The following is a 14,364-nucleotide window of genomic DNA, read 5'->3' as shown; positions in this document are numbered from 1 at the left end:
ACTCTGACACAATTAGGTGTCTACCTATAGAAGGGAAGCAGGATTTCCCTCTGCAGCCCAGGCCTTTGCCAGCTGCTTGTGCTCCAGTCTTTTTCCTCTCTTTGTTTACACTTCCTTCTCTGAAGGAAGAAGTGCCCTGGCTTCTCTCCTCACCCATCACAGATTGCTGTCACACAGCTCTAGGAGGACCTGGCATCCTTAAGCATCATCCAAACTCCAGGTGAATATTTACATCCTTTTCCTCCTTTGTACTTTCTCCTACAAACTGTTCACCAGTACTCTTTGTTTGTATTTTGTAAACAGATGATTTTATTTGATTTTGTTTGCTTTTATTTTAACCTTGCTTTCCTTTGAGTGATTTTAAAGTAATTATCATTTAAAATCCTTCTGGCAATTTGGAAGGAGAAGATAATGGCTGTTTTTCAGGTCCACAAGCTCCATACTGTACTCCATGGGTTATCTCAAAGTGGCTCTGTCTCTGCTACTTTGGAGAGTAGCTTGAAATTGGTTAAAAGGGTTTGGGAAGGGGAAATGTTTCCTGCTTATAACTGTCAGCCAGAAAATTTCTCTCATATGTAGCAAACATGGAGGAACTCACCTTATCTCCAAAGGTACTTCAAATTTCTCTTTTACAGATTGATTTCTTCTCTAAAGGAAAAAACATGGGTGTTTACAATAGAGGACATCAGTTCCTCAATGACCACTAGCCCTGATTTAACAGTGCAACAGTTCAATTCTTTTAGTTCACATTTTCTTTATTTAATCCATTTAAACTAGAAGAAAAAAAAAAAAGAGAGAAGGTTGGGATGGGAAGGCAGAAATAAGACAAATTCAGTTTCAGGGTAGCTAATTGGGCATAGCTGATATGAGCAAGGCAGCATGGAATTGAGGCAAAGTCATTTATCCCTGGCTTTAGAAGGTTTTGCAGCCTGTGATGTCCCCAATATTACTTCAAGGGTTTTTCATGTGGCACCTGCCTGATCCAGCCAGCTCAGGCGCATCTACTCAAGCTGCACTTGAGCAGCTCACATTGTCATAGCATTTGTTTTATGGGTAGCTTTTTGAATATTCATTGGGAGCTAATTCTGCTTCCTGGATATTAAATGGAGTGTGAGTCTTGGCCTCAGTGACAGGCAATCACTCACACAAACACCATCCCCCCCTGAATATTCAGTAAGATAGTATGGCTTGGAGTGTTGTGTACGACCATATTAATATAATTTTTGGAGACGATGTGGCTTTTAAATTGGTGGCAAAGTAAGCAAAAAGCTGTGCTGGGGTACTAAAGACTAAATAAAAATACAGTTGGCTAGCTTAATTGTCACTGGCAGTGAAATTACATGCCATTGGTAGAATAATGGCACTGAAATATTGCTGTGTTACCCGTGCTTATTTCTGTGCATCAGCCTCTTGAATGGGCCCTGGCAAATGAATAGGCACCAAGTTTATATTCAGAAGCTGCTCACTCCTACAGCTGTGTATCCTGCAATCAGACACTCTGCAAGGAGGAGCAGTCACTGCTCCCCCCATACATTATATTGAATCTCATCATTTAATCAGCCATGTCTGGGAAGGGGATGAGCATAAAGAAATTACTTTCTGTAATCAGCTGAGAAGCCCTGATCTTGGCATTGCAGATGGCTCCTTTCAGCTAAGTAATTAAGTGTAATATGTAAGAAGCGTGTGTTACATGCAGCAGTTGACTAAACCCTAGTGAAGAGCAGAGGAACAATTTTACAATTCTCAGATGCTGGAGCATTCCCCAAAGGTGACTTTAAGAAACAAAACCACTCCTGGTAGTGATTTCCTAGTTTCCTACCTCTGGTTCTTGAGAGGTGAGAGGAAACAGAGCCAGGCCATATGCTCATACACTATAAATTTTCACTGTTCTGATGAGTTTTAGCCTTGCCAGGCTAGTCTTTTTCCACCAAACCTAATTTTTTTTTTTAACTATTGCAAACACTTAAATAGACATAATTCTCCTTCAGTACACAGGTGGATTTAACTCTGAAGTGAAAATAATAATAATAATTTTTTTTCTTAGAACAGATACAAGAAATCCCATGTCATGCTATACCCTTTAAAGTCTTTTTCATGAAGTTATAAATCATAATGCCATAAAGGCAGCGTGTATTGAAATTTGCTGATTATTCAAGATCCTGATCTTCCAGGTTAGTAAGAAAGTTTAAAAGATTTATCTGACTAAATGTAGATGTCTACATATGAATTACTCACCTTCAGATGTCTTCACAGAGATACAGTTGAAAATGTAATAGGTTCATAATGAATATGATTCATGCCATCTTGGAGCAGATTTTTAAATGTAGCTCAAGAGGAATTTCTCCTTCTGACTATCTGTTGTGCTCTATCAGATACAAAGGAGTTCCAGAGCATTTAGATATCTGCAATATAATTATCTAGATCTGACTTAAAGTGAATTGTGCCTTATCATCCCTCCAGATTTTTTCCTGCAATGACAATAATGTTGAATGTTTGGGAATCACACTGGGTTCAAATAGCAAAGCAACATAAACTGTGATAGTGCTGAGGTGCCCTATGATACTGCCTACATTTGCACTGCAACTCAAGAGAAGAAAAGCCAGTTTGTGAAACCCTGCAGTACCCCTTTTCCCTGATATACCAAGTCAATGTAAACCACATGTAAGTGCAAAGAATCCCTCTAGTAGGCAACTGTGTTGAGTTTTCTTTGCTTGGACATCTGGCTCCTCATCATCCCTCACAAGAAACCTTTCATTCCAGGAGGCCTCATTTGGAGCATATCTGTTGTGAGGGGTCTCTGACTACATCAGTGTAATTACTGGGTTTGAGGTTTTTAACTATAAAGTACAAATGCTCAGCTTTATTTCTTACCCTACAAATCTCGCTGAACTGTTGCTGAAGGTGACGCTGAGAGAATCACAGATTTATGCTGGGTTTTGGTGCAAGTTAGAATCTGCTTGCTTTCATAATATAGTTTACAGCATCTTCATAACCTAAAAATACTGCCAGTCTATGGCTCTGGATGCATGAGGCAGAGTAGTTTGTTTCCACTGATAGACTTCACAAGGCTTACAGTGATGTAGATAAGGCTGGTTCTAGGAGGCTGCAGATACAAAAACCCTTGAGAAGGTGTTGGCAGTGACTGAGCTTTGTTTGGTGCCAGCATTGGAACTGAGACCAGGGTCTGGGATTGGAAGATGGATGCTGAAGATGTTGTTTTATCACTAGGTCTGGCCAAGTGCTCAAGTTTGGAACTAAGGAATGGTGCCTGAAACAGACAGGTTAATGATGTAAATATCTGGAGTGTAACGTTCACTCAGGATGCAGTTGAGGCTTTCTATGGGTTTGTTTACTGTTCAGATCCATCAGAGATACAAATGCTAGGTATTTCTGGGTGTCAAAACATACTTTTGAAGGGAGAATGGGGTGGGGCTGCAATAGCAGTTTCAGGGGTTATATCTAGGTTTAGCCTCCCCTTAAGGCGATGGACAGCTGGGTTGGACAACCAGGCTTTAATCTGCAGAAGGAATGTTGCTCTGGCCTTGGTTATGGGCTGGTTGCAAAAGAGAAACCTATTTTGTGTCTTTGTGTGGCCTTCAGCTAAGGCAGAGGTTATGGCTAGCAGGGCCTGATGGAAAGTAGATATTTTTGTGGCAGTTTAGGGTTGGGACCGGTAGCCAGAGGGTAAGAGCTCATTCTCTTTTCAAGCTATGATAAGAACCTAACTCCAGCTGTGGGCAGGTGTCATGTTAGGGAAATAGACAGCAGGGCCAGAAGACCAGGGTTAAAGGTGCAATACAGAAGGCACTGTGGACTAAGATACAGGCTTGTGCCAGGAGGCAAGAATATTTCATGCTTCTCTACAGTCTACAGAAGGGTTTCAAAGATATGATCAATTTTACAGTTGGAAGTGGCAGATCCTGAAATACTAGTTTGACTATTTGACTCCTTGGAGTTGCCATGTCTAGGTATCAAGCAGATATTGGCTTTGTAGTCTCATAATCCAGTGTATAACTATTCCAAATGGACATTGGATTTTTGGCTACCAGGCCCTTACAAGTTTAATTTAATCCAGGAACACAAAGACTCTGTCAAGGACAAAGGGCTGTGCAAGATCTTGGTGGTTTTGAATGGTCTTCATATTACTTTGACCTCTACAGAAGGCTATGCACACATATATAAGTGATGCATGTGTATGTATAGTTAATTAATTGATTTTCTATGCTTTTGTAAAGGGATAATAATCTACTTGTGCTAGGACTGGTACAGTTGTTAACAGCAGGTCCTGAAGATTTCAGTCTCCAAGTCTTAATCTCTTATAGCAAGAACCATGGCTAGAAGGGAGCAGAGTCTTACTCTGAGTTGAAAGTTGTCTTACTTTGGGTTTGTTTATTTCCAGCTAGGCCTCTCTGTGTTAAGACTAAAGCCTAACTTTATGAGCTGGGAATAAAGTCAAAAGTTTTGGTATGTCAAATTATATACATTTAGTATGTAGGACTAGCCAATGCCAAAGTCTTGTCAGCAAGTCTTTTACAGTGAAGAGCAGAGGGGAATCATTTCTCCACCACTGCTGTGCAGCAACCACACTCCTGACAGTAGTTGTACCAAGAGACACATCCCAGTAGCAGAGGGATAAGGAATAAAAGCAGTATAAGGAGTGTAAGGAGTTTGTTTCCTTTTGGTATCAATCCTCATCCTAATCTGCTAGGCCTGACAAGATTCTAGTCCTCCAGTAAATGAGGACTCTGCAAATGAACCATAACCACAAACTCTAGCCACAGGCTTAATAATAATAGTAAACAACTTATCCAAACAAGAAGAAAGGTCATATTTTCCTACTGGTAGCAGTCCAGTCCACAGGCATTTCAGTATCTGTGAATCCAACTAGTTTTTCAATTGAATCCTGTCTTAATTATACAGCCCAGAGCTGTCTCTTCTCTGCAGTTCTCCCTTGAACTTGGAGTAACAAAGAAACCACACATGGCCCCACATCTCATCCTCAGCAGTGGCCCTTGCATCACTAATTTGAGACCTTCAGCCCCTCCTCCATAACTCTCATGTCCTCACCAGTCTTAATCTTAGGTGTAAATAATTTTCCAAGAAATATAAAATCATTTTAGCTACAGAGATGAACTTCTGACTAACCTTAATCCAGTTTCTTTCCAACGTGAATTCTATCCCACTCCTCTGCACATGACATGACAAAACTGCTCCTGCTCTCAGCAACTGGAACCATATGAAGTAGCCTAACCCTTTTTCACAAATGTTCTAGAAATTAGAAAATAAAGGAAAAACCAAGCAGGACCCAGAAAATGTCCTAGCAATTTGATCCTTCCAGTTTATAGCTCTACATCTAAGCCTATCCTGAATTTAGACTTGTTTAGGGCCAGAGAGATTCCTGCTACAAAAACAACAATCTAATTTCAGTATTCACCTTTATTCCCACTCAGAGTGCCTTCTAGCTTCCTTTAACCTTCTGTCACCGCTCTGCAGCACCAGTTCTAGCTGTAAACCTAACTATAATGCAGAAATATCTACTTGGACAAGAAAAAATAGTGTAAGTTTTTCTATTCCTTACTTGACCACATTTTTTCCCATATCAATGGACCATGTAGAAATGAGCCTTGCCTCCATTGCTGCATATGTTCATGCCTTATCTCTGTTCCAGCTCATTTTGTTCCTGCCCTGCAAGTGACACCATGGTTGTTTCCCTACCTCTGAGTTTTTCTTTGGCCAAAGATGTGTGAGAGAATGGCGGGCTCAATCCTTTAAACACGGCAGCTGTTGCAGAAAAACACCCAAGATGAATTGCTTACAGACCTCCTGGACACCCTTCTGTTTCAGGAAGGAGACAAGGACAATGAGTTCTTGGTAGTCTTTGTGTTAAAGACCTCTGAAGCTATTGTTCAAACTCTCTAGTTCTGGGTAAAGAGAGTGGAAAATGAGTAAGAACTTATCTGTTGTTTTGCACTAATTTACACTTATCCAGGTATTCGCTTTCCTTGAGTTCTTGGAAAATAATGGTGCTTCTGATGGGATCCAGTCCAACTGGTGCCTGGCTGGGGGCAAGCAGAGCTTCATCAGTGTCCCTGTGTGCTGCAGCCTCTGTGGCTCACCAGCTGGGCCAGGAGCTGCCAACTCTTTGAAGAGAGGGAAAGAGAATCCCCAGAGGGAGGAAGAGCTAGTGCAGCACCCTCACACTTCCAAGTGCAAATTCAGAGTCACAGAGCCACCTCTCACCTAGGGGGTAACTTCAGTTCCAACAACTACAGGGCATGCTAGATTACCCTTGTGTCTGTTAGAAACCAGACAAATTGTAGATAAATGGGGCTGATCAGGTTTTTTTTGCACTGCCACAGAGTATCCCAGGTTCTCATGCTGTTTCTTAGGTTCTGGCAATGCTCCATGAAGTTGGATGCTGATAATCTCTCTTTAGTTTTCTTCACCACTCATCTTTTCTCATCAATTTCTCTTTACAAGTTCATTTGTACTGTCCAAAACTGTTTTTTATACCCAGTCAGAGGTTTTATCCCATCTGCTATGGATGTCTTACTCTGATTTGTTTTTTCTATTACTTGCTAAAGCCTGGTAGTCTTTGAACTGACTCTATCCAGTTTATGTTCTTACTGAGACAGATTAAATACAAGTAAGACCTTTTCTCCTCCAAGGTCAGTTTTTTCTCAGGCCCTTGCACAGCACTTTATCTAGCCAGGTTGTTTTGGGACCCACAACACCACGTGAATAACAATGCCTCCCATTGCAGCTGGCACCAGCTGCTAAAACCTACTTTGGAATCCCCAGGAACAGACTGTCCTGCAGACCTTGGGGCATTAGCAAAGCACAGTTACAGACCCAAAAGCCCCTTTAAGGGTAGGGAGTGCAGTTGGAGAGGGCCTTCCAGGTCTGTTTTGAAAGGAGTTTGCGTGCACCACAGCTGCCTACAGCACAGCACAATGCATGGTAGGTGGGAATGATTAGTGAGTTAACTTTAAAAGCATGTTGTAGCTCTCATTTAAGAAGTTATTGTAGAATTTCACAATAGTATCCTTAGAACTGCTCCAGTAAGCTCGACTCAGACCAACACAAATATAACAATTCTCTGCCCTGATGTCCTGGGGTGACCTGACAATGTTGTTACTTTGGAGCACCAGGCAATTTACCACCTCACCCATCTTCCACACTAGGTTTTGAACCTTTGCTTATTCGTTGGCCAGAGGGGAGATCTCTCATCTCTCCTGGGAACAGCAACAGTTTTCTCTTGCTTCTCATCCTATGTCCCTGCTGCCCCTGTAACCCCCTGCCAGCTCAGAGGCAAAGGAGACCTGCTTACACCTGAGTTAAGCTTTAGTCCTCAAACAGGTTTTACACTAGTCTTTTTAATTTTCAGAGCCACCTCTGCAAAGTCTAGACCTTACTGACGGTAACCTTAAATCCTTCTCAACCTGAAAGCTAAAATAAAACCTTCCAGCCCATGCCCTACTTGTATGACCTTCTCTTTAGCGTAAATCAAACTCTTCACTCTCTGCTTTCCTAAATAATAAATCTTAACCTATCCCTAATCCCAGTGCAAGCGGTAATCCTGGTACTCCAGCACGATCTGGTATGACAAATGACTGTGACTTTTTGGAGCCTGTTGCTTAATGGTTTGGGATTTTTTCTTAATTGAACTCTAGGTCATTATAGTCAGTGTCATTTCTTTTCTCATTTGTTGCCATTCTCCTGTTGATGCTAATGAACAAATAAAAAGCACATGTAGGCTGAGTTAGCAATCAGGTTATGCTAACAGCACAGACTAAGGGTTGGAACTGCTTCAGCATTCAAGGTCAACAGGATTAGAATTTGGGGGTGGAATTAGGCGTCAGGGTAGGGCAGAGAGCTCTAACACTGGTTGTACCAGTATTACTGGGCAGTGATGAGGGTATTAAGAAGTTTGGATTTGCAGTTAGGGTGTTACGTGTTGAAGAGATTGGTTTGGTGCTGGACCCCAGAGAGCCCCACAGGTGGTCTGGAAAGGGCTCTCCTGACATGGGTACTGCCCACACCAGCTCCCAGTGCTCTTCTGTGAATAGTGGAGGGGATTTGGTGCTCCCTTCCCTTGGCCTAATTTAGGTGGGGCAGTTTGGTCAGACATCTGCTGCTCCTGGCATGGCACTGCTGTCAGTGAGCAGTGTATGGACTGAGACAATCCCACTGCAGTGTCCTCATTACAGAAGCTTGTCTGAGAGCAGATGAGGTGCAGATGTCATTCAACAGACATGGCAAGCAAGATTTTAACCTACTGAGAATTAATATTTATTCCATGCTAGTAGCACCAGCAAAATGTAGGCTCGAAGAGTTCTATTCCCACAAGGATTAGAGAGAGTTAAGGTACAAGTGCCTCCTTCATCATCCCTGTTAATTTAAGTGAGCACCTGAAACTTGCATGCCTTGCCAGCAGACCTGAGCCAGCATAACAGGTTCTACTTGGAGTTGCCATAGCATCTTGTTTAACCTAAAAAACAACAGAACCTGAAGTTTTCTTGATGTGGCAAGAGGTTAATTTTGCTGAGCCGAAGGGCCTGCAGATAAAGAGGGATCTCGTGACAAAGATAAAGAGGCAATTTGCAATGATGGAGGTCCTTAAATATGCTGGGAACCGTACAAGAAAAAAATTATACAAACATATTAACACGATACCTGTAAAAACTGAATGTAAGTCTTGTTGAAACAGGTCATATTGGCAAGCCTAGAAAATGAATTCACTGGTTATGCAAGGCTAGCAGCAATTCATTTACCACAATTTACAACACAGGTCTGTTTGAAAGCTGAATTCATCTTGGTGGGCATACATATCCCAAGCAGTTGGATTTTTCTGAGTGATGATGAAATTGAGGATTTAAAGGGCAACTTTCAAAAATACATTTGTATTTCTGAATCGCTCAGCTGGTGATGGAGAGCAGGTAGAAGAGCTGATGTGTGGCCTGTTTTCAGCCTGATGTGGGTATGAGGCTGTGCCTCAGCCTGAGACATTACATACAGTGTCTAATCCTCTAAACCATAAAAGTTCACGTGAATAGTGCCATTGATGAGGGTTGCAGGTAAGGGCAGCTTGTGTGAATGACTGCTTGAAAGACCCGGCCCTCTAATTTCAGTCTGGAGGGAACTTTCCTAGCTGTGTTTTGTGTAAAAACACCTAAAAATCAGATCCTAATAACATTCCTGGCAGGCTTGCTGCTGTGGTATGGAAGGTATTGCTGATATTTAGCTGATGGCTATGACTGTGGAAAACGATGAACAGATTAAGGCTCTCAGTGGAGCTGATCCAATTGCGCTGGGAGCAGACGTCGCTCCCAAATGTTGGTAAGGCTGAACTCTGGGACTGGGGATAGAAAACAACCTGTGAAAACACTATGGAAATACAGTGGAACTGACCTTCCAGTCTCAATTTTATGCCCAAAGGAGAAGGTGGGAGGCAGGAAAGAGGGAAAGACTCTGGTTAATAAACTTGTGTTCATGATGTGAGTCATTCCTCCAGTGTCTGCAAAGAACCAGCTAATTTATCTACCAGGGATAAATTAACACTGTAACTGCTTTGCCAGTCTAATTACCTTGCAAGCTAAAAGGAAATGAGCAGTTGTTCCTTAATAGCTTTTTCTGCAATGAACTGCTGCAAACATTAGCAGTAAAAATAATGGAGAAGAGAGGTGTGCGTGGAGTGGGGCCAGTGTCCTGCCCTAAGTAGTGAGGTTTGCTCACCCTTAGAGAAACTGGAGAGAGGCAAATTTCATGCTGAGATACATTGGATATATATGGCAGGCAGTTGTCTTGGGTTAAGAAACTTGGAGAGGCTTCTTCCTTACCAAGTTTGCTCTGCTGCATACAAGGACTGTTTTGTGATAAATGAATACGATTCATGCTAACAATTGTAACTATATTGATATTTTAGAAAATAGTTGTTAAAAAGCAATAGAGGAAAAGGACATTTAATTAGTGCCACAAAACAGATGTTTTCAGATGTTCATGAGAAAACAGGATACAGGATTAAGTTTGAGGTAAGTAAAATCCCAAAACAGAATAGGCCTCGGGATAAATAAAGAATCAGCCTTGAAATGGACAAAATTGAGATGATTCCAGGTATCTATGAAATAATAAGGCTTATTTTTGGAATATAATGCTGGCTTCTATAACACAAAACTTGAGGTGCATGTGCAACCTGTGGGGTTGTTCAAAGGACAGAGGAGAAGCTGTCGTCAAAAGCAACCACCAAAAAGCGAAAAGACCCCTTAGCAACAACTGCAGCATGGGCTGTGCAGTATAGTGGCCTAGAGTTCAAGAATCAAAAATAGGAGGAGATTTACAGGAAAACCTTGATGAATATGCATTAGCATACAGTATGTAAGCTGTGCTTAGATTCCTGTGCTTTTTTTTTGTACTTGAGGCAACGTGAGAAAAAACCTCCCCAAACCCCAATAAATGGTTTTGTTTATGCTTTGTCCAAACCACTGCCAAATTATTTTGTATCTGCTTGATTATATTTGATTGTATTATTCTATATAAAATTGCTGCTCAATTGAAATTGCTGCTAAATTTAACTTTGTTGTTTTATTGAATTAGACATAGAGAACTTAATTCAAAACAATTTAATTCCAAATATTTTACCTAAATGTGAACTATTGATCATTCCAACATAGAGATATATAGGTTGGTTGGTTTTGGTGGTTTTGTTTTTGTTTTGTTTTTTTTTTCTTTACCATTCCATATCTTCTTTCATGCAAGGCATAACTGGGGTGATAATTCATGTAATTATTTTGACTCATATTCCAATACAACACTATGTTTTTGTCATGAAACAGTTTTTCTGGTGCACCCAGGGAAAGGAATATTGAAACAAATGTATGCTTGGGAAAAGTGAATTTGAAGGCTTCAGAGAGCCATAACTCCAATTCTGTGTCTCTTTGCTCTTCTTTGGAAGTTTCAAACAATGCCACAAATTTGGTTGTGAGCACCAGCTGTGGAAAAAAGTCAATGGCTATAGCACATGGAACTTAAACTGAGGAGACTTGACAGGTAGTCATTTGTTACATGATAAGCTTATTTCTAGATGTTTCTCTAGGCAGAATCAAACATTTCAGTATTGCTATAAAGACCTCTGCAGGTGGGATTTTAAATTTTAGGCTGAAAATCTCACAGGATTTAAATGTCACAGTACTAAAATGCTGCAATATAGGTAGAGGGGCGGTGAGCTTTTTGGAGGCAGCAGTTGAAGCAGAAAGAATCAAGAAACTCACACTGGGAATATTTGTACCTGCAACTTCCCACTCAAACCCAGTATTTACTGTGAAGAGGCTTTCAGAGCCTGTCTAGTGTGACAGTTGCTTGAATTAAATGCCAATTATTCATTACTTAGTCACCAAAATGTCTGATAGTGCATCAGTTCCTTAGCAATTGTACAGCTGGTTAGAGAAAAAAAATAATCAATACAACACCTACTCAGCAGAATTTATTGATTTTTAGTCAAAACTAAAATGTTATGCAGAGATGGTTCTGATTCTGTGGCAGCCACAAATAGGTATTTTCTCCTGGGACCACTGTGCTTGACAAAAGGGGCTGATGCAGCTCCTCTGCCAGAGCTGCTACCCCAGCTGAGCTCCTGGCCAAGAGCTCCCTAAGGCCCCTCCTGCAAAACCAATCCTGGAAAATCAAAGGGAGGGATGGGGAATAACGAGCTTGACTGGTTAAATGAGTGAGGGAGTGCTCAGGTGGGAAAATCCTGGGAAACAGGATCCTCTTCTCCCTGTATGGCTGAACTTGGAGGGAACACCCTGCGTGCCTGTGACTTGGAGGTCCATGAACCAGGTTTGGTTTTGTCTTTATTTTGACTCCAGACAATTTGTTTCACTGGTTCATCTGTCGGGTACCCAGGGTTACACCTTGGGAGTTTCCAAGCCCCACATCTCTGGGGCACTTTGGTTTTTTCTTTGGTGGTATCTGGTGGACATGCTAAATGTTTTTTACACTGACAGAGTTTTGAATTGTGCTGGAGACAAAACTGTTTCAAAAGGCTGAAGTCTTCTGCCCAGAAGAGTCTGATCTCCCAAGGTGTCTCTGACTGTTCTGAAATTAAAATGATATTTTGACTGAAAGTGCACTAAAAGGCAGGCTCAAAAAGTGTTGGAAACTGAGATATAATGGTGGTTCCTGAGCAAAACAAGCAATTCAACTCTGACATAGTGTTGTAGGAAACTAGAAGGGTAGTGAGATGAGTTTGGAACTCTCTTCAGGGAAAAATAATTTTAGCAAGCTTTGGAAAAGCTTAAAGACTTTTCTGGTACCCTCTGTCACCCCTCTTCCCATGTTATCTCTCTGAAGTAGGAAGAGGGAGGTTCATTGTGCAGTAATTTTCTCAAAACCTTTGTGAAGAATGCACTTTGGGGCAAAGAATTGAATGTAAGCAATAGAAAACCAGTTTGCCATGAAATGGCTGGAAATGCAGTGAGGACACCTCTCAAATTCTTTGTTACTGAAGGGTGTTTGAAATACAGAGCCTCCCTGTGTTGTGCCAGCAGGGCAGGGGCTCTCCCACACTGTGGGTACATGGTAGCATGTGGCTTCTATGTGAAGGAAGTAGGATATCACAAAAAAGGCCATAGAAAGCAATTTTATCCTCAAGTCTCTCATTGGTGGCAGTAATTCAAAAGATTAGCTATTCACATTTTGAAATCTGGAAAATTTGTGAGTTTTCGGAAAATGTAAAGATACTGGAATCTTGTCAAGAATTGCAGAAAGAACAGTGCTTTCAACCTGTGTTTAAATCCATTAAAGGATGTAACATAAGAAAATGCATTAGTCTCCTAATTCTATATTTTCAATAAAATGTGGTCTTACTTAAATTTTTGCTTTTGTTAATTCCTTTTTCTGATTCTTGATTTGTGTCCCTATTAATTAGTGTTTTGTATACTCTCTGAAACAACATTTGTTGATTTCCAATCATTTGGCCAGGAGAGAGTAAGGAATCACAGGAAAAGGGGATTTTGATGGGCAAGAAATCCATCTGCTGGATTTTCTGTTAGAGATCCAACATAGCCTGAGAAAGCAGGGATAGCTAGAATTTGTAGTTAGAATTTCAACAACAATATTCTGTGAATTGGGTTTGTTCCCTGACCCTAAATTGGTCAGACACAACCCAAAGTATCTCCTGTTATTTTTAAATGTGCTGGAGATTTTTATAATCATCCCAGCATTGGGGGAGAGGGAAAGAAGAAGACTGATTGCTAGAGAACTAAATTATTACTGAGTATGATTGATTATATCTGTATTTTTTCACTTTGATCACAATGTATTTTTCTCTTAGAATAGTTTGTCTTACGTGCCAAGATGTCAAGAAAATGTTTGTTCAGTGTTATGAATCTTACTTTAAGCTAGAAGATGCAATGAATAAGTAATATCAAGCCTGTATTAACTTTTTATGTACATCCTTAGTTACTGAGGACTCTTTCTTACAAAGCTGAATCTTTTCATACCTCCGGGGTACTTTGGTGCAATACACTTTTAACCATTATCTGCCTCATGCTCAAACATTTTGAAGATTGTTCTCCAATTATTAGACCGTTTTACTCACTTGTGGAGCTTTATATATATATATATATATATACACACGCATATATTCAGTTCCTCCCTTCTCAAAAGTCAGAAGTAGTCACAGATTCCACAGTGTAAGAGGAGAGCCACATTCTTGGAGAATGGGGCAGTGAACCAAAAATTGAATAAAACTAGAATATAATTTATTAAAGTTGGTCAAAACCCAGTAATTCATTATTACTGGCTAAGCTATTGGTGGCATTGCATGGTTTATATAAGTGTGCTGTCCAGAAACTTCCATTACCTTGGAGAGTCCTGAGTTGTTATATTACAGTTCTTCATCTTAGAAGGTGGTCATAAGAAAGTTTAGTGCTGAAACTAGAAGAATTATACCAGAAATAAAATGCATAAGGTCATTGAAAATGCTTACACAAGCGTGTGTGGTTATTTGGTTATAAAAAGCCTTTTATTTAGTAAAATATCTGCTGTTTAGGAAAGGCTGGAATTCATATAAAGGTTGCTCTTAGACTTAAAATCTATTTAAAAGTATTGTGAATAATTACTTGTGGTAAATGTTATTGACATTGACTCATAGGGTCTGATGTACATTGGTTTAATGTTCCAAATAACAGGTCTTAAAATCCAGATTCTTCTACTTTCAAATGTCCCTAATGCCCCAATAAATTAACTGTTAGATTAACACTTCATTGAATTAAAGTAATCTAATGTGTTTTTTAGAATCTGCACGACTCATAAAAGTGTTCAGCTGTGTTTTTCAGAAATAATTAGAAATTTAGAAACTTTGAA

This window comes from Zonotrichia leucophrys, chromosome 3, assembly GCF_028769735.1.
Source record: "Zonotrichia leucophrys gambelii isolate GWCS_2022_RI chromosome 3, RI_Zleu_2.0, whole genome shotgun sequence".
In the NCBI taxonomy this organism is placed as follows: Eukaryota; Metazoa; Chordata; class Aves; order Passeriformes; family Passerellidae; genus Zonotrichia; species Zonotrichia leucophrys.
This window is presented reverse-complemented; position numbering follows the sequence as displayed.